General features: G+C 37.4%; 1 long non-coding RNA gene across 1 annotated transcript; it reads left to right on the top strand.

The window, feature by feature from the left end:
- The first annotated feature begins 6,396 nt into the window (after positions 1–6,396).
- LOC126937374 (uncharacterized) lies at positions 6,397–19,819 on the top strand. The gene is made up of 2 exons (XR_007719716.1): positions 6,397–6,573; positions 19,730–19,819. It is a non-coding gene; the product is annotated as an uncharacterized LOC126937374 (long non-coding RNA).
- Positions 19,820–22,249: the final 2,430 nt, after the last annotated feature.

The raw sequence follows: 22,249 nt of genomic DNA, 5'->3' as shown, positions 1-22,249 counted from the left end.
GATTTGCATTTCCATGATGACTAATGATGTTGACCATCTTTTTATGTGCTTATTGGGAATTTATATATCGTCTTTTGAGAATTTTTTTTTTTTTTTTTTTTTTTTAAGACAGAGTCTTGCTCTGTAGCCCAGGCTGGAGTGCAGTGGCCCAATCTCAGCTCACTGCAACCTCTGCCTCCCGGGTTTAAGTGATTCTTGTGCCTCAGTCTCCTGAGTAGTTGGATTTACAGACACATACCACCATGCCCAGCTAATTTTTGTATTTTTAGTAGAGATGGTTTTCACCATGTTGGCCAGGCTGGTCTTGAACTCCTGACCTCAAGTGATCTACCTGCCTCGGCCTCCCAAAATGCTAGGATTACAGATGTGAACCACCACCCCCGGCCTGGAAAAATGTTTATTCAAATTCTCTGTGTGGGTTATTTGTGTTTTCATTGTTGAATTGTAAGAATTCTTTATATATTCTGCATATAAGACATTTATCACATATAAGATTAGCATACCTTTTCTCCTATTGTGTGGATTGTCTTTTCATTTCATGAATAATGTACTTTGATGCACAAAATCTTTAATTTTGATAACATCTAATTTGTCTGTTTTTGTTGTTGTCATTATTGTGCTTTTGGTGTAACTTCCAGGAAAACATTGTTAAAACGAAGGTCAAAGAGATTTACCCCGAATATTTTAAAAAGCGTTTTATATTTTTACCTCTTACATTTAGACCTATAATCCATTTTATATTAATATTTGTATATGGTTCTAAATGAGAGTCTGAGTTCATTCTTTTGCATATGGATATTCAGTTATCTCAGCATCATTTGTTGAAAAGACCATTTCTTCCTTATCAAATCTATTTGGCACTTCTGTCAAAAATCAATTGAACATAAATGTAAGAGTTGATTTCTGGACTTTCCATGGATATGTATGTCTGTCCTTATGTGAATACTACATTATCTTCATTATTGTAACTTCATAGTAAGTTTTGAAATCAGGGAGTGTGAGTTCTCCAACTTTGTTCTTTTACAAGATTGTTTGGTTATTTTGGCTCCCTTATATTTCCATATGAATTTTAGGATCAGCTTGCCAATTTCTGAACAAAAGGTAGATGGAATTTTACTAGGGTTTACATTGAATCTGTAGATTAATTTGGGGAACAATGACATCTTAACAGTATTAAGTCTTCTGATCCATGAACATGAAATATCTTTCAATTTGTTTATACCTTCTTTAATTTTTTTCAATGATTTTTGTAGTTTTCAGTGCACAAGTCTTACATTTATATTGTTAAATGTATTCTCAAGTTTTAAATTCATGTCTGATGCTATTGTAAGTTAAATTATTTTCTTAATTTGATTTTGGACTGGTTGTTGCTAGTGAATAGAAATGTAATTGACTTAGCATATTAATTGTGTATTTTGCAATTGTCTATTCCGCAATAAATACTAAACTTGTTTATAAGTTCTAGTAGTTTTTTGTTTTTGTGTGTGCATTTTTAAAGAATATTCTATATACAACATGATGTCATTTATGAATAGATATAGATTTAAGTGTTCTGTCCCAGTCTGGATGCCTTGTATTTCTTTTTGTTGCATAATATCCCTGGATACAACCTCCAGTACGATGTTTAATACAAAAGATGGGAGTAGACATCAGCATCTTATTCTTGATCTTTGAGGGAAAGCATTCATTCTTTCACCATTTACTATAATGTTAGCAGTGAGTTTTTCATGTACACCCTTATAAGGTTAAGGAGTTCCCTTTAATTCCTAGTTACGTGAGTATTTTTATCATGAAATAAGGTTGAATTATATTAAGTGCTTTTCCTGAATCTATTTAGTGATCATGCAGCTTTTGTTCTTTATCCTATCAATATGACATATTACCATCGATGGATTTTCACATTTCAAAGAATGTCAGAGACTTGTAAAAATCCTAGAGATAAAATCAAGTACTATATGATCAATGATATAAAAGAACTGCAAATCGAAAATACATGTTATTCAAAAGATCACTATATATGAAATTCACAAATATGTCAAAATTAAGCAGATTTGTCATGGTGTATATAATTCATTCTATGTCACTAGATTTGGTTCGCTAGTATTTTGTTGAGGATTTTTGCATTTATATTTATACAAATATTGGTGTATAGGTTTCTTGTAGTATCTTTGTTTGGTTTTGGTATCAAGATAATATTGACCTCAGAATGAGATAAGAAGTGTCTGTTCTCTCCCTCCCTCCCTCCCTCTCTCCCTCCCTCTCTCCCTTCTCTCTCTCTCTCTTTTTTCCTTCCTTCCTTCCTTCCTTCCTTCCTTCCTTCCTTCCTTCCTTCCTTCCTTCCTTCCTTCCTTCCTTCTTTCCAGAAAATTTATGAAGGATTGGTGTTAATTTTTAAATGTTTGGTAGATTTTAACAGTGAAACCATCTAGTACTTGGCTTCTCTCTGTAGAAAGTTTTAAAACTACTAATTCATTCTCTTTACTTATTATAGGTCTATTCAGGTATTCTATTTCTTCTTGAGTCATTTTCAATAGTTGCATATTTTAAAGATATATGGTCCATTGCATTTAGGTTATCTAATTTGCTAGTGTGGAATGTATTCACTTATAGTCATTTTTATTTTTGTAAAGGTACCTTTTAATTCCTGATTTTAGTAATTTGAGTCTTTGGTTTTTTTCTCTTGGTCAATTGTAAAGATTTTTCAATTTTGTTTATCATTTCAAGGAAAAATTTTGGTTTTGTAGCTTTCTTATATTGTTTTCTATTCTATGTTTCACTTATTTCCACTATGATAATTATTATTTCCCTCCTTCTACTTGATTTCGTTTGCTCTTCTTTTTCTAGTGTCTCAAAGTGAAAGGTAGATTGTTGAGTTGAGATTTTCTTTTTCATTTAAAATAAAGGCTTTTATAGTTATAAATTTGCCTCTAAGTACTGCTTTGGCAACATTCCTTAAGTTTTAACATGTTATGTTTTTATTTTTATTCATTTCAAAATCTTTTCTAATTTACTTTGTGATTTATTCTCTGATCCCTTGGTTGCTTACAGGTGTCTTGCTTAATTTTGACATGTTTGTGAATTTCATGTATGATAATCTTTTGAATAAAATGTATTTTTGATTTGCAGTTCTTTTATATCATTGATCATATAGTATTTGATTTTCTCTCTAGGTTTTTATAAGTCTCTGATATTCTTGGAAAATGTCATCTTCATCACTTTCAGAAATTGATAAATTTGTACAATGAAATTAATTTATCTGTCTCCTTTACAATTAAATAACTGCAAGTAGTCTGGGAACCACATTTCTGGGAAGGTGAACCTCTTAAACTAAGCATTTTGTCAAGTTAAAAAACAGTTTTGGCTGATTTACTTTTCAGTTTTGCTATAAAGGCCAATCAAATAAATTGTTCTGGAACGAACAAAGTAATTTTAGACTGCTAAATGCATTTTTAATTAACTGTAAGTTTTAAAAAATTAACTTAGTATACAGGAAATAAAAGTTTTGTCTCCAGGAAGTTTCCAATTTATTTAAGGGACAAAATATAAATACATGCAAAGATAATTTATGGTAGTATGTGGAACTGTCACATTAGTGGAATAAAAAGGAAGAAATTAAAAAGAGTACTTTTAATTGTCATGGCTTCTATTAGTGTGAAAATTGTAACCCATACCTTCAAGAATTGGCATGATTTGAACAGCTAGTGAGAAAAGTACGCATTGTTAGCAGGGCAAACTACTTAAGCAAAGATTTCAATATAGGAGCTGAAGTTGGCACTCAGGACATGGTATTTGTTGAGGAAGCCCAGGCAACCGAGCAGAAAAGTGACAAAACCATCACTATAAAGGTTTGGTTTCTGGGGTGAGGCAGGAATCAAACTGCAAAAAGTTAGAGGCAATAGAAGTAAATTAGTCACTTGGTAGTGAATGAAAACTAAGGAGATAAATAAAGTGGGACTAAGAGGAATTTGTAGAATGAAGTCAATTTCTATGTTTTCCAAGATAGATGACCTCTCTTTAAGTTTGAAAGAAGAAGAGGAGGAAGCTTTGAGACATCAAGAATAGAATATTGAGAAGAGGAAATTAAGTTTGGAGGAAGACCATTTAGGGTTACAATATAAATGATAGCAATATTAGTGATCAGTCACTTTTGGCAAAACCAAAATTATTATTATAAATAAAATTAGAAAGTAGCTTAGCAAAATTCAGAGTGTTACTGTCTGAGGAATGGACTTGGTTTCTGCTCAAGTTTGTCTCTGTGCAAGACTACTGTAAAAGCTCAAAACATGTTGTAAAAGAATCACAAGAGCATGATTATGCTAAGTTATAGTGAGTTCATTGCCACAGTTTTAAATCTAGTTTTGCTCATCTATCTCATATTATATTCAGAGAAACAAAAGCAGCCAAGCATTTTAAGAATTTGTTAGCATTAAAAGAGATTTTAAAATAATTTAGTAACATCTTTGCCCTTTTTGGAATCTTATTAGCATGCTAATCCTTGATGAAAGAATATAAAATACCAATTAATATATTAGTCATATTGTTGCTGCTTTGTATTACAGAACTATAATTTTAGAGCTGGAAGTACTTTTTGATCACTGTTTTTAGTATTTCTCAAATTATTGTCTTTGAATATTCATATACATCAGATTCATTTAGGGTGATAGTTAAATATGTGATGCCAAATTATCCTTTATCCTACCAGGATCTTCCCTTCCCATAGTACATTCCTAAGGAGACCTGAAGTTTATTTTCTGTATCAGAAGGAAACCAGTTTATTTCTGGATCAGAGAGAATCCAGAGTAAGGGACAAGTATAGTAGAGAATGTTGTTGATCCATAGTGAAGGCGAGAGATAGAAGTACTAATAGAAGTCTTCGTGCATCCTCTGTTAAAGCCTACTGGTTGTCAAACTCAGCCAGTGGCTACAAAGGCTCCCATATATTTTTGAGTGCATCATTCTAAAATATGAAGGAGGACCCAAGGATTGCCAGATGTTTAAGAAACAATTCTGATCAAAAGAAAGAATAAATAAGGTAAAAGGAATTTAGAAATAGATACATCATAGAAAACATAGAGAAGAAAAAATCCAACTATAATTAATATCCTTAGAAATATGAGAAAATACGTTTCCTCCACGAAGAGGCTACAAGATGATTTTGAAAAAAAGTTATTAGCAAAGAAGAAAAGGATCCGGGAAAATATACTAACACAAGTTAAAAATTTCCAATAAAGAAAAAAAGTTGGAAAATTTTCCAAGACAAAGAAGGTGTACAAATGTCAGACAAATACATTTTGGTCAAAGGACACAAAATTTTCAGTTAAACAGAAGAATAAGTTCAAGATCTATTGTACAACATGGTGACCATAGTTAATAACAACGTATTATATGCTTGAAAATTGCTAAGAGAGTAGATTTTAAGTGTCTCATCACAAAAAAATGATAAAGGAATTAATATACCTGTGTTAATTAGCCTGGTTTAACCATTCCATGATGTATACATATTTCAAAACATCATATACATCAGTGCCTTTTGGCTGCAGGGACTGGTTTTGTGAAAGATAATTTTTCCACAGGCCGGAGGAGAGGGATAGTTTCAGAGTGATTCAGGAACATTACATTTACTGTGCACTTTATTTCTATTATTATTACATTATAATATACAATGAAATAATTATACAACTCATCATAGTGTAGAATCAGTGAAAGCCTTGAGCATGTTTTCCTGCAACTAGATTGTCCCATCTGGGGATGATGGGAGACAGTGACAGATCATCAGGCATTAGATTATCATAAGGAGTGTACAACCTAGATCCCTTGCATGTGCAGTTCACAATAGGGTTTGCACTCCGGTGAGAATCTAATGCGTCCACTGATCTGACAGGAGGTGGAGCTTAGGCAATAATGTGAGTGACAGGGAGCAGCTGTAAATACAGATGATGCCTCCCTCACTCGCCGCTCGCCTCCTGCTGTGTGGCCCAGTTCCTAACAGGCCACAGACTGGTACCGGTCCATAGTCTGGGGGTTGGGGACTTCTGATGTACATAATCAGTACATACAGTTTTTATTTGTCAATTAAAAAACATATATTAAAGAGGGATGATAAAGCTAAATGGTAAAAACTTAAAGAACAATGTAAGAATAAAAGCAAGAAAATCAGATAATGTATTTAGAGGGTTGGTCTGAATTTATCAATTACAACTTCCAGGAAGAGTAAAAATTGAGAAAAAACCTTTTAAGATAATACTGCCAGATATTTTCTTGGCACTAAAGGACATGGATCTCCAGATTGAAAGGGTGGCCAGCATAATGAATTAAAAATAACCTAAATGGGAACACTTTTAAGTTCCTCATGAGGTATGAATTGGTAGAAATTACTTTAGAGAACAATTTGGCAATATCTTATCTAATTAAAGTTATTCCTATTTTAACATCCAACAGTTTTACATCTAACTGCATATAACAGAAAGAGTTATCCACTTGTGGTTGGAGATGTTACAAGAATCTTAACTGAAGCATGAATTTGTAAGAGAGGAAAATTGGAAACCATCCAAATGCCATTAGTCAACTGTGAAGGTAGAATATCGACATTTTGAAATATGAAAGGACTTGACACTTAACATTTCCTATATATCGTTTCTCAAGAGGCTGATGGAGAATATTTACCATAGTAATGAGTAAATAAAAAAAGAGTGAGCTGTGAAATCGATGACACAAGGAATCCAACACAGGAGGAAGGTTAAGGAAAGTTCCAAAGATGGCAAAAGGAAAGGGTAGGAAAATAGCTATGCTGCAGGCTTAGAGATAGTCAGCCTCAATTATAGGAGGAAGACAGAAAACTTGAGGAAGCAAGTATCTAGGGAAAAAAGAGAGAAAGAAATGCTACATTATCTCATGCATTTGACAATGTGGAACACATAATAGCATTAAAAGGAGATTCATAGCTCTGCAAGAGTCTATAGGGAGAATCACTATAAAGTAGAGAGAAATCTAAGTAAATTTTATAAATGTTAGGTAATTAATAACTTTAGGAAAAATAAAGAAATTGTATAAGAATGGAAATGTAATCATGGCATATTAAGTGGCTCAGAAATAATATTTAGCAGCCATAATTATGTTTATTAGTAAATTTTTTAAATTTTACTTTATGTTCTAGGGCACATGTGCACAACATGCAGGTTTGTTACACATGTATACGTGTGCCATGTTGGTGTGCTGCACCCATTAACTCGTCATTTATATTAGGTATTTCTCCTAATGTTATCCCTCCCCTCCTGCCACCCCATGACAGGTCCTGGTGTGTGATGTTCCCCCACCCTCTGTCCAAGTGTTCTCATTGTTCGATTCCCACCTATGAGTGAGAACATGCAGTGTTTGGTTTTCTGTCCTTGTGATAGTTTGCTCAGAATGAAGGTTTCCAGCTTCATCTATGTCCCTACAAAGGACATGAATGTATCCTTTTTTATGGCTGCATAGTATTCCATAGTGTATTATGTGCCACATTTTCTTAATCCAGTCTATCATTGATGGACATTTGGGTTGGTTCCAAGTCTTTGCTATTGTGAATAGTGCCACAATAAACATACGTGTACATGTGTCTTTATAGCAGCATGATTTATAATCCTTTGGGTATATACCCAATAATGGGATGGCTGGGTCAAATGGTATTTCTAATTCTAGATCCTTGAGGAATTGCCACACTGTCTTCCACAATGGTCGAACTAGTTTACAGTCCCACCAACAGTGTAAAAGCGTTCCTATTTCTCCATATCCTCTCTAGCACTTGTTGTTTCCTGACTTTTTAATGATCACCATTCTAACTGGTGTGAGATGGTATCTCATTGTGGTTTTGATTTGCATTTCTCTGATGGCCAGTGATGATGAGCATTTTTTCATATGTCTGTTGGCTGCATAAATGTCTTCTTTTGAGAAGTGTCTGTTCATATCTTTTGCCCACTTTTTGATGGGGTTGTCTGATTTTTTCTTGTAAATTTGTTTAAGTTCTTTATAGATGCTGGATATTAGCCTTTGTCAGATGGGTAGATTGTAAAAATTTTCTTCCATTCTATAGGTTGCCTGTTCATTCCAATGGTAGTTTCTTTTGCTGTGCAGGAGCTCTTAAATTTAATTGATCTCATTTGTCAATTTTGGCTTTTGTTACCATTGCTTTTGGTGTTTTAGTCATGAAGTCCTTGCTCATGCCTGTGTCCTGAATGGAATTGCCTAGGTTTTCTTCTAGGGCTTTTCTGGTTTTAGATCTAAGATTTAAGTCTTTAATCCATCTTGAATTAATTTTTGTGTAAGATGTAAGGAAGGGATCCAGTTTCAGCTTTCTACATATGGCTAGCCAGTTTTCCCAGCACCATTTATTAAATAGGGAATCCTTTCCCCATGTCTTATTTTTGTCAGTTTTGTCAAAGATGGTTGTAGATGTGTGGTATTAATTCTGAGGGCTCTGTTCTGTTCCATTGGTCTATGTCTGTTTTGGTACCAGTACCATGCTGTTTTGGTTACTGTAGCCTTATAGTGTAGTTTGAAGTCAGGTAGCGTGACGCCTCCAGCTTTGTTCTTTTGGCTTAGGATTGTCTTGGCAATGTGGGCTCTTTTTTGGTTCCATATGAACTTTAAAGTAGTTTTTTCCAATTCTGTGAAGGAAGTCCTTGGTAGATTGATGGGGATGGCATTAAGTCTATAAATTATCTTGGGCAGTATGGCCATTTTCACGATATTGATTCTTCCTATCCATGAACATGGAATGTTCTTCCATTTGTTCGTGTCCTCTTTTATTTCATTGAGAAGTGGTTTGTCACTCTTCTTGAAGAGGTCCTTCACATCCCTTGTAAGTTGGATTCCTAGGTATTTTATTCTCTTTGAAGCAATTGTGAATGGGAGTTCACTCATGATTTGACTCTGTTACTGGTGTATAAGAATGCTTGTGATTTTTGCACATTGATTTTGTATTCTGAGACTTTGCTGAAGTTGCTTATCAGCTTAAGGAGATTTTGGGCTGAGATGATGGGGTTTTCTAAATATACAATCATGTCATCTGCAAACAGGGACAATTTGACTTCCTCTTTTCCTAACTGAATACCCTTTATTTCTTTCTCCTGCCTGATTGCCCTGGCTAGAACTTCCAACACTATGTTGAATAGGAGTGATGAGAGAGGGCATCCCTGTCTTGTGCCGGTTTTCAAAGGGAATGCTTCCAGTTTTTGCCCATGCAGTATGATATTGGCTGTGGGTTTCTCATAAATATCTCTTTTATTTTGAGATACATCCCATCAATACCTAGTTTATTGAGATTTTTTAGCATGAAGGGCTGTCGAATTTTGTTAAAGCCCTTGTCTGCATCTATTGAGATAATCATGTGGTTTTTGTCTTTGGTTCTGTTTATATCCTGGATTACATTTATTGATTTGTGTATGTTGAACCAGCCTTGCATCGCAGGATTGAAGCCAACTTGATTGTGGTAGATAAGCTTTTTGATGTGCTGCTGGATTTGGTTTGCCGGTATTTTATTGAGGATTTTGCATCGATGTTCATCAAGGATATCAGTCTAAAATTCTCTTTTTTTGTTGTGTCTCTGCCAGGCTTTGGTATCAGAATGATGCTGGCCTCATAAAATGAGTTAGGGAGGATTCCCTCTTTTTCTATTGATTGGAATAATTTCAGAAGGAATGGTACCAGCTCCTCTTTGTACCTCTGGTAGAATTCAGCTGAGAATCCATCTGGTCCTGGACTTTTTTTGGTTGGTAGGGTATTAATTATTGCCTCAATTTTGGAGCCTGTTATTGCTCTATTCAAGAATTCAACTTCTTCCTGGTTTAGTCTTGTGAGAGTGTATGTGTCCAGGAATTTATCCATTTCTTCTAGATTTTCTAGTTTATTTGTGTAGCGGTGTTTATAGTATTCTGTGATGCCAGTTTGTATTTCTGTGGGATCAGTGGTGATATCCCCTTTATCATGGTTTATTGTGTCTATTTGATTTTTCTCTCTTTTCTTCTTTATTAGTCTTGCTAGTGGTCTATCAATTTTGTTGATCTTTTCAAAAAACCAGCTCCTGGATTCATTGGTTTTTTGAAGGGGTTTTGTGTCTCTATCTCCTTCAGTTCTACTTTGATCTTAGTTATTTCTTGCCTTCTGCTAGCTTTTGAGTGTGTTTGCTCTTGATTCTCTAGTTCTTTTAAATGTGATGTTAGGGTGTCTATTTTAGATCTTTCCTGCTTTCTTTTGTGGGTATTTAGTGCTATAAATTTCCCTCTACACACTGCTTTAAATCTGTCCCTGAGATTCTGGTATGTTGTGTCTTGTTCTCATTGGTTTCAAAGAACATCTTTATTTCTGTCTTCATTTAGTTATTTACCCAGTAGTCATTCAGAAGCAGGTTGTTCAGTTTCCACGTAGTTGTGCAGTTTTGAGTGAGTTTCTTAATCCTGAGTTATAATTTGATTGCACTGTGGTCTGAGAGACTGTTTGTTATAGTTTCTGTTCTTTTACATTTGCTGAGGAGTGCTTTACTTCCAACTATGTAGTCAATTTTGGAATAAGTGCAACATGGTACTGAGAGAAACATATATTCTGTTGATTTTGGGTGGAGAGTTCTGTAGATGTTTACTAGGTCTGCTTGGTGCAGAGCTGAGTTCAAGTCCTGGATATCCTTGTTAACTTTCTGTCTTGTTGTTCTGTCTAATGTTGACAGTGGGGTGTTGAAGTCTCCCATTATTATTGTGTGGGAGTCTAATTCTCTTTGTAGGTCTCTAAGGACTTACTTTATGAGTCTGGGTGCTCCTGTTTTGGGTGCATATATATTTAGGATAGTTAACTCTTCTTGTTGAATTGATCCCTTTACCATTATGTAATGGCCGTCTTTGTCTCTTTTGGTCTTTGTTGGTTTAAAGTCTGTTTTATCAGAGACTAGGATTGCAACCCCTGCTTTTTTTTTTTTCCCCCCAATTGCTTATTAGATCTTCCTCCATCCCTTTATTTTGAGCCTATGTGTGTCTCTGCACATGAGATGAGTCTCCTGAATACGGCACACTGATGGGTCTTGACTCTTTACACAATTTGCCAGTCTATGTCTTTTAATTGGACCATTTAGTCCATTTACATTTAAGGTTAATATTATTATGTGTGAATTTGATCCTGTCATTATGATGTTAGCTGGTTATTTTGCTCATTAGTTGGTGCAATTTCTTCATAGCATCAATGGTCTTTACAATTTGGCGTGTTGCTGGCAAGGAGCTGCGTTCCTTTGGAGGGGAAGAGGCACTCTGATTTTTGGAATTTTCAGCTTTTCTGCTCTGTTTTGTCCCCATCTTTGTGGTTTTATCTACCTTTGGTCTTTGATGATGGGGACGTCCAGATGGGGTTTTGGTGTGGATGTCCTTTCTGTTTGTTAGTGTTCCTTCTAACAGTCAAGACCATCAGCTGCAGGTCTGTTGGAGTTTTCTGGAGGTCCACTCCAGACCTTGTTTGCCTGGGTATCACCAGTGGAGGCTGCAGAACAGCAAATATTGCAGAACAGCAAATGTTGCTGCCTGATCCTTCTTCTGGAAGCTTCATCTCATAGGGGCACCTGGCTGTATGAGGTATCAGTCGGCCTCTACTGGGAGGCGTCTCCCAGTTAGGCTACTCAGGCCTTGAAGAGGCAGTCTGTCTGTTCTTAGATCTCAAACTCCATGCTGGGAGAACCACTACTCTCTTCAAAGCTGTCAGACAGGGACGTTTAAGTCTGCAGAAGTTTCTGCTGCCTTTTGTTCAGCTATGCTCTGCCTCTAGAGGTGGAGTCTACAGAGGCAGGAAGGCCTCCTTGAGCTATGGTGGGCTCCACTCAGTTTGAACTTCCTGGCCACTTTGTTTACCTACTCAAGCCTCAGCAATTGCGGACACCCCTCCCTGAGTCTCACTGTCGCCTTGCAGTTCGATCTCAGACTGCTGTGCTAGCAGTGAGCAAGGCTCTATGGGCATGGGACCCTCCGAGCCAGGCGCAGGATATAATGTCCTGGTGTGCTGTTTGCTAAGACCATTGGAAAAATGCAGTATTATGCTGGGAGTGTCCCAATTTTCCAGGTACCATCTGTCACAGCTTCCCTTGGTTAGGAAAGGGAATTCCCCAACCCCTCGTGCTTCCCGGGTGAGGCAATGTCCCGCCCTGCTTTGGCTGACAATCCATGGGCTGCACCCACTGTCCAACAAACCCCAGTGAGATGAACCCAGTACCTCAGTTGGAAATGCAGAAATCACCCATCTTCTGTGTCACTCATGCTGGGAGCTGTCGACTGGAGCTGTTCCTATTGGGCCATCTTGGAACCCTCTCTGCTGTAAATATTGATTTTAGCAAAAGTTAAACTAACTATACTTATAGAAAAAAGAAACAACTTTTAGAAGAATTGAAAAGGAGCATCTCTGGGAGGAAGGACTGGGGTGGGAGGGACAGGCAGGAGCTAGGTGCTTTTTATTGTAAGATTTGAGGAACTATTTAACTTTCTAAACTTCCTAAAGCTGTTTTGTATTATACGCCTTATAGAAAAATTTTACTTTATAAAACAAAAATTATATTTAAAAAGTCCATCATAGAATGATGTTATGAAGATGGCTGACTAGAAATTCCTTGCACTCTCCCTACTCCATAAAAAAATTCAAACAACAAATAAACTATGTTTTGACCAAAATAATGAAAGGAGATCACCTTTAAAGGAGAACAGCAAAGATGCAGCAGAAATTCTGTAGAGCACAGAAACCCAAGACAGTCACAAAGAGAAGGGAAGAAACAACCTGCCTCAGCCACTCCATCCCCTCAGTCAGGATCAGCTCAGAACTAGTAGGGATTTCTCCCTGTAGGGAAAAAGGTAAGCCAGAGGACCCCAGCAGCAACCATCACCACTGTGGACACCTGTAGTATTTGCTACTGGAGATTCCTATAGTCCTCATAGGTTCTGAGTCCAGCTGAGGGAGCTCCTGGGAGTCTACATGCTGAGCTACCCCCAGAGAAAGAGCCAATGCTGTGCCTTGCCTCCCAGTGACCCGTGCTGTTACTGCTCTGTGCCATCTTAAAATTGAACCCCTGATAGAGTATGTCCTGCTCTGGGGCACCACTGCAGCCCTCTGTCTCTCCATCTCTGAGGCTCAGATGCCACTGCACTGTGCCTACCTGATAGTGTGCCATCCCTGAGCAGAGTTGCTGCTATAACCTACTTCCTATGGCCAAGTTACTACAAATCTGCTTCATCCTCCTCATCTCAGTTCCTGGCTCAACCTCCCCATAGGGTTGAGCTGAAGTGATTCTCCATTCTCAGGGACCTGAAGCCTTGAAATATCAGAGCAGTTACACCCCTGTCATCACAGCCAACACAGCACCTCACCCACTGGGGACCTCAGGCCTTCTGCACATAAGAGCAGTTGTGACCCTTGGAGCCACAGTTGAAGTAGCACTCCTGCTTCAGGGACTTCAGGCCTCTGGGGCACTGGAGCAGTTTCACTCTGGCCCCAGAGCAGATACAATGTCTTATCTCCCAGGGACTCCAGGTCTCCTGCACTCTGGAGTAGTCTCATTCCCCATCTGGCAGGTGATGCAACACCTGACCTCCCAAGGCTCCAAGCCTTTGGCACACCAGAGCAACTGCACCTTCCAGCATCACAGTTGACACAGTGCCCCACCCCCAGGGATCCAGAGATTCTGCTTACCTGTGTAGCCCCACTTTCTGTGGTCAATCAGATGTAACTCCTCATGTCCTAGAAAATCAGAGCCTTGGCTGAACTGTCCTCCAGGCCTAACAGCCACAGTATTCCACCTACCTGGAAATGGACTAGTCCTGTGCAGTCTGAGATACTGATACATCTTGCCTCTCCAAGTAGTAGAGTCAGCACTGTGCTGCTTCCTGCCCCTGGGTCCCAAGCTACAGTGGCAACTTGCCATTCCTGGGTCTTTGCTACCACTGCACCTGACCTCACAGAACCTGGACTATTGTCATATCCTGTTAGGATCCCTAAAGTAATTGCTCTATAATAACACAGCCACTGTCACAACCACAAACTCCTGTAGCATAGACCACTGAGGTACTTATAGTCATTGCTAATGTTGATCGTAACTGAAGAAGCTTCATGAAGACTATACCACTGTGCCTAAGTGAAACCAGAGCCACCACATCCTGCCCAACTGGCACCCCTGAGTCAGTCTGCAAGAGATAGTCTTCCCCTATAGAACTCATTCTGTGAAGTTTGGAAGAGTTAACTGTACCACCAGATGGGCAAACATCAATGCAGAAACACAAGACACATTTTAAAAAGCAAGGAATCATGATACCACCAAAGGAACACAATAATTGCCCAGTAACTAATCCCAAAGAAATGAAAATTTACAAATTGCCTGACAAGAAATTCAAGATAATTATCTTAAGAAAACTCAGTGAGACCCAAGAGAATACAGACAATTCAATGAAATCAGGAAACAATTCATGATCTGAATGAAAAATTCAACAAAGATATAGACATCATAAAAATGAACTGGCTGGGGCCAGGCACAGTGGCTCACACCTGTAATCTCAGTACTTTGGGAGGCCAAGGCAGGCAGATCACGAGGCCAGGAGATCGAGACCATCCTGTCTAACACAGTGAAACCCCATCTCTACTAAAAATACAAAAAAATTAGCTGAGTGTGGTGGTGGGCGCCTGTAGTCCCAGCTACTCAGGAGGCTGAGGCAGGAGAATGGTGTGAACTTGGGAGGTGGAGCTTGCAGTGAGCCAAGATCACCCCACTGTACTCCAGCCTGGGTGACAGAGCAAGACTCTGTCTAAAAAAAAACCAGCTGGGTACAGTGGCTCATGCCTGTAATCCCACCTTTTTGGGAGGCCGAGGTGGGTGGATCACTTGAGGTCAGGAGTTTGCGACCAGCCTGGCCAACATGATGAAACTCCACCTCTACTAAAAATATAAAAATTAACCAAGGATGGTGGTAGGTGCCTGTAATCCCAGCTACTTGGGAGGCTGAGGCAGGAGGATCGCTTGAACCCAGGAGGTGGAGGTTGTAGTGAGCTGAGACCACGCCATTGCACTCTAGCCTGGGCAACAACAGTGAAACTCCATCTCAAAAATAATAGAAAAAGAACCAGACAGAAATCTTGGAGCTGAAGAATTCAGTCAATGAAATCAAACAATTGAGAGCTTTAATAGCAGACTAGATCAAGCAAAAGAAGTAATCTGTGAACTTAAAGATAAATCATTTAAAATGACTTAATAACAGAAAAAAAAGAAAGAATAAAAACAGTAAAGACAACCTGTGGAACTTAACAGGACACCATTAAGGAAACACATTTTTACATTATGAGAATTCCATAAATAGCAACACAGTAATAGGGGACTTCAGTACCCCTCTTTCAACAACGAATAGATCAACCAGACAGAAAATTAATAAGAAAATACTGGACTTAAATTGTACTTTTGACCAAATGGACGTAACAGTCATATCCAGAACTCTCCAGCCAACACCAGAATATACATTTTTCTTCAGTATGGCACATTCTCTAGGATAGACCATATGTTAGTCCACAAAACAAGTCTTAATGAATTGAAGATTGAAATTATATCTAGTATTGTTTCAGAGCACAATGGTGTGAAACTAGAAATCAGTAACAAAAGAAATCTTAACAAATTCACAAATATGTGGAAATTAACCAACGTGCTCCTAGACAATCAATGTGTCAGAGTAAATAAAAGTGATGCTAAAAACGTCTTGAGACAAATGACAAGGGAAACAGAATATGTCAAAACCTATGTCATGCAGTAAAAGCAGTTCTAAAAGGGACAGTCATATCAATAAATGCCTGCATTAAAAAAGAAGAAAACTCTGAAGCAAATAATCTAACATTATACGTCAAGTAACTAGAAAAAGAAGAACATACTAAGCCCCAAATTAGCAGAAGGAAGTAAATAATAAAAATCAGAACATAAATAAATCAGGTAGAGAACATAAAAACTGTAGAAAAAATAAAACCGAGAGTTTTTTTTTTTTTTAATGCAAACCCTTAGCTAGTCTAAGAAATAAAGAAAGAAGACCCAAATAAATAAAATCAATAATGAAAGTGAAGAAATTACAACAGATACCTTAGAAATAGAAAGGATCATAAAATAATAAAAAAGCTTCCAAGGCAGAAAAGCCCAGGACCAGATGGCTTCATGTCTGAATTCAACAAAAAGCTCTTAGACCTGATAAACAAATTCTGTAAGTTTGCAGGGTACAAAATCAACTTGCAAAAATTTGTAGCATTTCTATACACGAATAACAAACTAGCTGAAAAGGAAATCAAGATGGCAATCCCATTTACTATAGCTACATAAATACATAAAATACCTAGAAATAAATTTAACCAAAGAATTGAAAGATATCTATAACAAAAATGACAAAATGAAATAAATTAAGCGGATATAAACAAATGGGAAGACATCCATGCTCATGGATCAGAAGAATTAGTATTGTTAAAATGGCCATATTACCTCAAGCAACCTACAGATTCAATGCAATCCCTATCAAAATACCAACTGCATTTATTACAGAAATAAAAACCTAAAATTTGTATGAAACCAAAAAAAGAGCCCAGATAGCCAAAGCAATCCTGAGGAAAAAATAACAAAGCTGGAGACATCACACTGCTAACTATAAAATGCATTACAAAACTATAGTAACCAAAACAGCATGGTATTGGGATTAAAACTGGCAGTTAGACCAATGGAACAAAGTAGAGAATCCATAAATAAATCCACATATTTTCAACCAACTAATTTAACAAAGGCAGCAAGAACATACATTGGAGAAAACAGATTTTATTCAATAAATGGTGCTGGGGAAACTGGATATCTGTATGCTGAAAAATGAATCTTGACCACTGTCTCTCACCATATAAAAACATAAACTCAAGGTAGATTAAAGACTTAAATGTAAGACTCCAAACTGTAAAACTACTAGAAGATAACAAAGAAGAAATGCTTCAGGATACTGGGCAAGGAAAAGATTTTATGGCTAAGTCCTCAAAATTACAGGCACCAAAACCAAAAATAGACAAATGAAATTATCTCACACTAAAAAGCTTCTGTGCAGCAAAGGAAACAATCAACAGAGTGAAGAGACAACTTGTTGAATGTGAGAAATATTTGCAAACTGCTCATCTGGAAAGGGGTCTAATATTCAGAATATTCAGGAAATTAACAGCAAAAAAAAAAATCTCATTAAAAAGTGGGGAAAGGACATGAATAGATATTTCTCAAAAGAAGGCATACAAATGACCAACTGGTTTATAAAAAAGTCGCAACATCACTGATCACCAGGGAAATGCAAATAAAACCACAATGAGATATCATTTTCCCCAGTTAGAATGATTATTATAAGAAAGACTGAAATTAACAGATGCTGGGGAGGATGTGGAGAAAAGGGAACTAATACACTGTGGGCGAGAATATAAACTAGTATAGCCATTACAGAAAATATAATGGATATTTCTCAAAAAATTAAAAATAGAACTGTCATATGATCCAACAATTTCACTACTGGGTATTTATCCAAAGGAAAGGAAATTAGTTTATCAAGGGGATACTTGCATCCCCATTTTTATTACAGCCATTATTCACAATAGCCAAGATATGGAATCAACTTCAGTGTCCATCAGTGAATGAAGAGGTAAAGAAAATATGGTATATATACACAATAGAATACTATTTTCCCATAAATAAATGAAATCCTATTATTTGCAGCAATATTGATGGGACTAGAGGCCATTATGTTAAGTAAAATAAGTGTGGCCCAGAAAGTCAAATATTACATGTTCTCTCTTGTACGTGGGAGCTAAAAAAAGTTGATCTCATGGAGGTAGAGGAGGTAGAGAGTAGAATGAGTTACCAGAGTCTAGGAAGGGTATGTGTATAGGAGGCAGGGAGGGATAAAGATAGATTGGTTAATGGGTACAAACATATACTTAGATAGAAGGAATAAGTTCTAATGTTTGATAGCAGAATAGGGTGACTATAGTTAACAACAATGCATTGTATATTTCAAAATAGAAGAGAGGACTTGAAATGTTCCCAACATATAGAAATGATAAATGATAGAGGTGATATTCTAAATATCCTGACTTGATTATTACACATTTTATGCATGTGACAAAATATCACATGTATCCCATAAATATGTACAAATATATATTAATAAAAAAGAAATATTGCATGCCTACTATTTTTTTAAACTCTATTATAAATAATGTACATTAATTTCTACCATCCTGCAATTTGAATATTTGATGAAATGATTATCATCATCATTATCATCAATAAAATCTGTATCACAGCATTCAGATATTTAAAATTTTTCCACATTTGTCATCTCCATTCATCTACATGAATATGTGAGATGGGTAGAACATTTTAAAATATCTCCCAGTTTTAATAATAAAAACCAGATAATGTGACCTGCCCGAGGTTAAATAATCAGTAAATGGTGAGTCAGTAAATAGCAACATGGTAAGCTCCAAATTCAGGACTTCTCTTTTCAACCCTAAGTTCTTTCTTTATGACTATGTCCCTCCAAAATCTTTCACTGGTACCATAGAAATAAATAGCGTTTTTATTTACCTAAGAAAAGTGTAAGAGGAAGTACTCATTGTGTTCTTATGGTAGAACTTCAAAGTCAAAAATAGAACAGGAAAAAAGTGTTTTTATTTCCCTTGTACCTTTTTTTTCCTTTCTCCTTCATTCTCTCCAAAATTTCTTGCAACAAAAACACATTGGCAATTGATGTCATAGATTTTCTAAAAAAAAAAAAAAAAAAAAAAGAAAGAAAAGAAAAAAAAGAAAAAAAAATCACTTTCAAGAACTTCATTATTTCTATTAATATAACTACTATTAATAACAACAATAAATCATGTTTTGCCCTTCTCCAGTGCCTCTTATCCAGGGATCTCAGAATGCTTTTCAAACATTAATTAAAAATCCTCTCGTCATCCCTGTGAGTTCCTAGGGCAAGGAGAGAGGAGGAAATCATATCTGCTCTGACATTAATTAAGCTCTCTCTTGGCTTGCAAACTAGGTAAATAGCTTTTCTTCCCCCCATTAACAAACAAACCCACTCTCCATGATGATTATCACAGATGTTCATAAGTGAGAGGGAAGATTACTTCTGCTGGGCACTCAGGAAAGAGACTGAAGTGCTTGCCAGACTTGGCTGCCGAGACTCTGCTTTCTAGCTATGGTTTCCAGACCTGGGCTATCAGTGGCGTCACCTTGGAGGCTTTGTAAATATACCTGTATCTGGGCCACTTACATATCCTTCCCAGAGAGTCTGATTTAATAGATAAGAAGTAAAGCCCAGGAATCCGTTTTTTCAAAAGTTCTCTATATGGTTTGAGAAGAATTGTTTTAAAATCACATTTTCATGACCGGTTTCTTCAAGTGTTATACAATTAGTAGAATATGCATATTTATTATCAAACATCTAAGAATACAAATAAATAGAGCAAATTATTAAAAGTGCCATTTCTGGACTTTCTCCTGCTTACTATAACAGTTTCTCAAAACATGGTTCTTGGATCTTTTTAATCTAAAATGCCTGGGTGAACTTAATGATACGGATGTGTCGAAATACGTAGTTTTACATGTGTTTGTACTTCTTTCAAGGAAATAAAATTTATTCTTACCTCAAAGAAAAAAATCAAACAATGCCATGAAAATAAATAATGAATCTTTGCACCTAAGGGCCGCCAAACACTGAATATAAGGCATGAGTGAATACCGCGTGTCTGTTTTTGTGAATATTGTTCCTGTATACACAGAACTTCAATGCTAGTAAGTATTGCGGAGGCATTTATTCCTACCTTCTTATTTTACAGAGGCGAGGACACTGAGTCTCAGAGAATTCATCTTCCTACAGATGATCACGGGACCCGCTGGTGGTGGGGGCAGATTGGCACACATCTCGTAGCACAGAGTCCAGGGCTCTGTGAACCTCATCAGAAGGACACAACTACCTCACTATAAATTTATCTCATTTGTCATTTTGTTTTTAATTCTCCTATTTTTAACCACGTAGAGAGAAGCCTGATCTTGGAAAATGTTACTTTCTGAATCTCTGAGAAGTAAGAAAAGGAAATAAGCTGAGAAAAGAAATTTGCCTTATTCAACTGCCTTCCCTTCCTTACTTCACATCTCTTTATTCTCACCCTCTGGCTTCTACACATGCCCTTGCTGTTGGAAGGACCGGGGTCAGGCAGCTGGGCAGGTAGGCGGAAGTGGCCATTTAGAGGTGTGGAGAGACATCTGGGTGCAGCACGAAAGGTTGCTCATAAAAAAAAAAAAAATCACAGAACTTTGTGCACATTTATATGCAAAAGGATCACATAAGGATCCTTTGTGCATATAAGGATCACATAAGTGTTTACAACCTTTCATAGATCCTTCCCTAATTGTACTTGGGATAGTCCCTGGGACAGTTTGGTTAACCCCACCGTTACAGGCGATGATGTACTGTCGGTTATTCATTTCTTATGATACAGCATGTCCTCAGCAAGGCTGGAACTGGAGGTGTCAGGCATCCCTTAACCACATGGGCAATTAGCCACCTGCTTTAGCAGCCTACGGTCCTTCTGCATCAGGTGATAGCGAGGGGCATGGGGCTTTGGATGTAGATGGTATAAAGTGTGGGTAAGGAAAACCCTATTTTGCTTTTCCACAGGGATTATGGGAAAGAGAGTAAGGTGCCAATTAATTGAGCAACTGCAGTGGGGTAGCTGCCTTATCTTATCATGTATCATATCAGTCACATGTTACAGATGAGAAAACGAAGATGCAGAGAATGAAGCATCATGCTAATATGTGGCATAGTCGGGGGTGGAACTGAATCCTGTACATCTTTATCCTGTTACTACCCAGATTTCTTAATACCCAGCAAAATGTTTGCTCACAAAACAAAGACAAGTCCACACTCTCCCTATATACCTCACTTTGTGGCCACATGTAATTTTCTTAGGTGGTTTGTTGAAATAAATATAAATTTCTCTCTTTTATCCAATTGCATTAACACTAATAGCAATGAATTGTTCAGAAAGGAGAATGCAAGCAAGAGTGTTTTTCATATATTTCAGAATAAAACACAAAGTGAAGCAAAGCACCGGTGTGGTCCCGTGAAGTCCTACGGCCTAGTGTCCTGAGTCCAGGTCTGGAACTCGGGAGCTCATGGATATTTAGTCTCTGCCCAACCACTGCTTTTGTAAACACAGGGTGAGTCACTTAATCATTCTGGGCCTTCCTTCTCCTCCAGCAAAGAAGAGTAATTAGTGTTTGTCACTCATCTGTGTTAAAGGGGTGTGGTAAGGGTAACCTTGTAATTATAAGGTTCTGGGTAAATATAAAAACCCCAAATGAGAGTCATATTGCCACTCATTCCAAACTGGAGATTGGCTTGTTGAGTTGGAGAATTTGCAACTCGGCAAATGCTCACCACTTGGTGGTTTACAGGTCTGGAACTTTAGAGTTGGAAGGAATTCCTAGAGATTACCTAGTATGAACCCCGCAGTTTGCAGCTGGGAAAACAGACACCCAGAGGGATACAGGGATTTGATCAAGTCACATAGTGAGTTAGACACAGGCAGGGATTAGAACCCAGATCTCCTGACTCTTGCTTGGGCTCCCCTTTTCCTCGTTTGTCTCTCAGTGTACTGCCACTTCTTGGGAGGATTCTGTCTCCTGTGTGGAGAGAGCGGCCGCAGATGAAAAGTCGGCCTGGGATACAACTGCTGGAGGCTGCCTTTCAGGTTGGACACACACCAATCACTTTCAGCTGAGCAACCTCTTTCAAATACAACCGGGCAGGCCAGGCAAACCAGATGGGTAATTGCCTGGAGTGTGTAGGGAGATGGTGGAGAGTGTGGTTCACTGAGTACCCAAGGAGGTTTGGCACATCATCATTTCCAGCCATCCAGAATGCGAATGACCAAACCCCAGTGGTCTGATCTTGTCAGATTAGCTTTATTTAACAGAGCCATGCCTCTGAGCTAAGCTGTGCTCTGTACTTCGTTATGCACAAACTTGCAGTGATGAAATTCTTCGGGGAGGTTGGAAAGATAGTTTTTAGAAAAACTGCACAAGTAGTTGAATCATAACCTTTATGAGAAAATCCTTATAGCTTATTTATGCCTTTTCTCCTTTCCTTTATTTCCTTCCTTCCTTCTTTCCTTCCTTCCTTCCTTCCTTCCTTCCTTCCTTCCTTCCTTCCCTCCC

This window comes from Macaca thibetana, chromosome 15 (assembly GCF_024542745.1).
Source record: "Macaca thibetana thibetana isolate TM-01 chromosome 15, ASM2454274v1, whole genome shotgun sequence".
NCBI lineage: Eukaryota > Metazoa > Chordata > Mammalia > Primates > Cercopithecidae > Macaca > Macaca thibetana.
The sequence above is the reverse complement of the archived record's forward strand: the minus strand, read 5'-3'. Positions and strand labels throughout refer to the sequence as shown.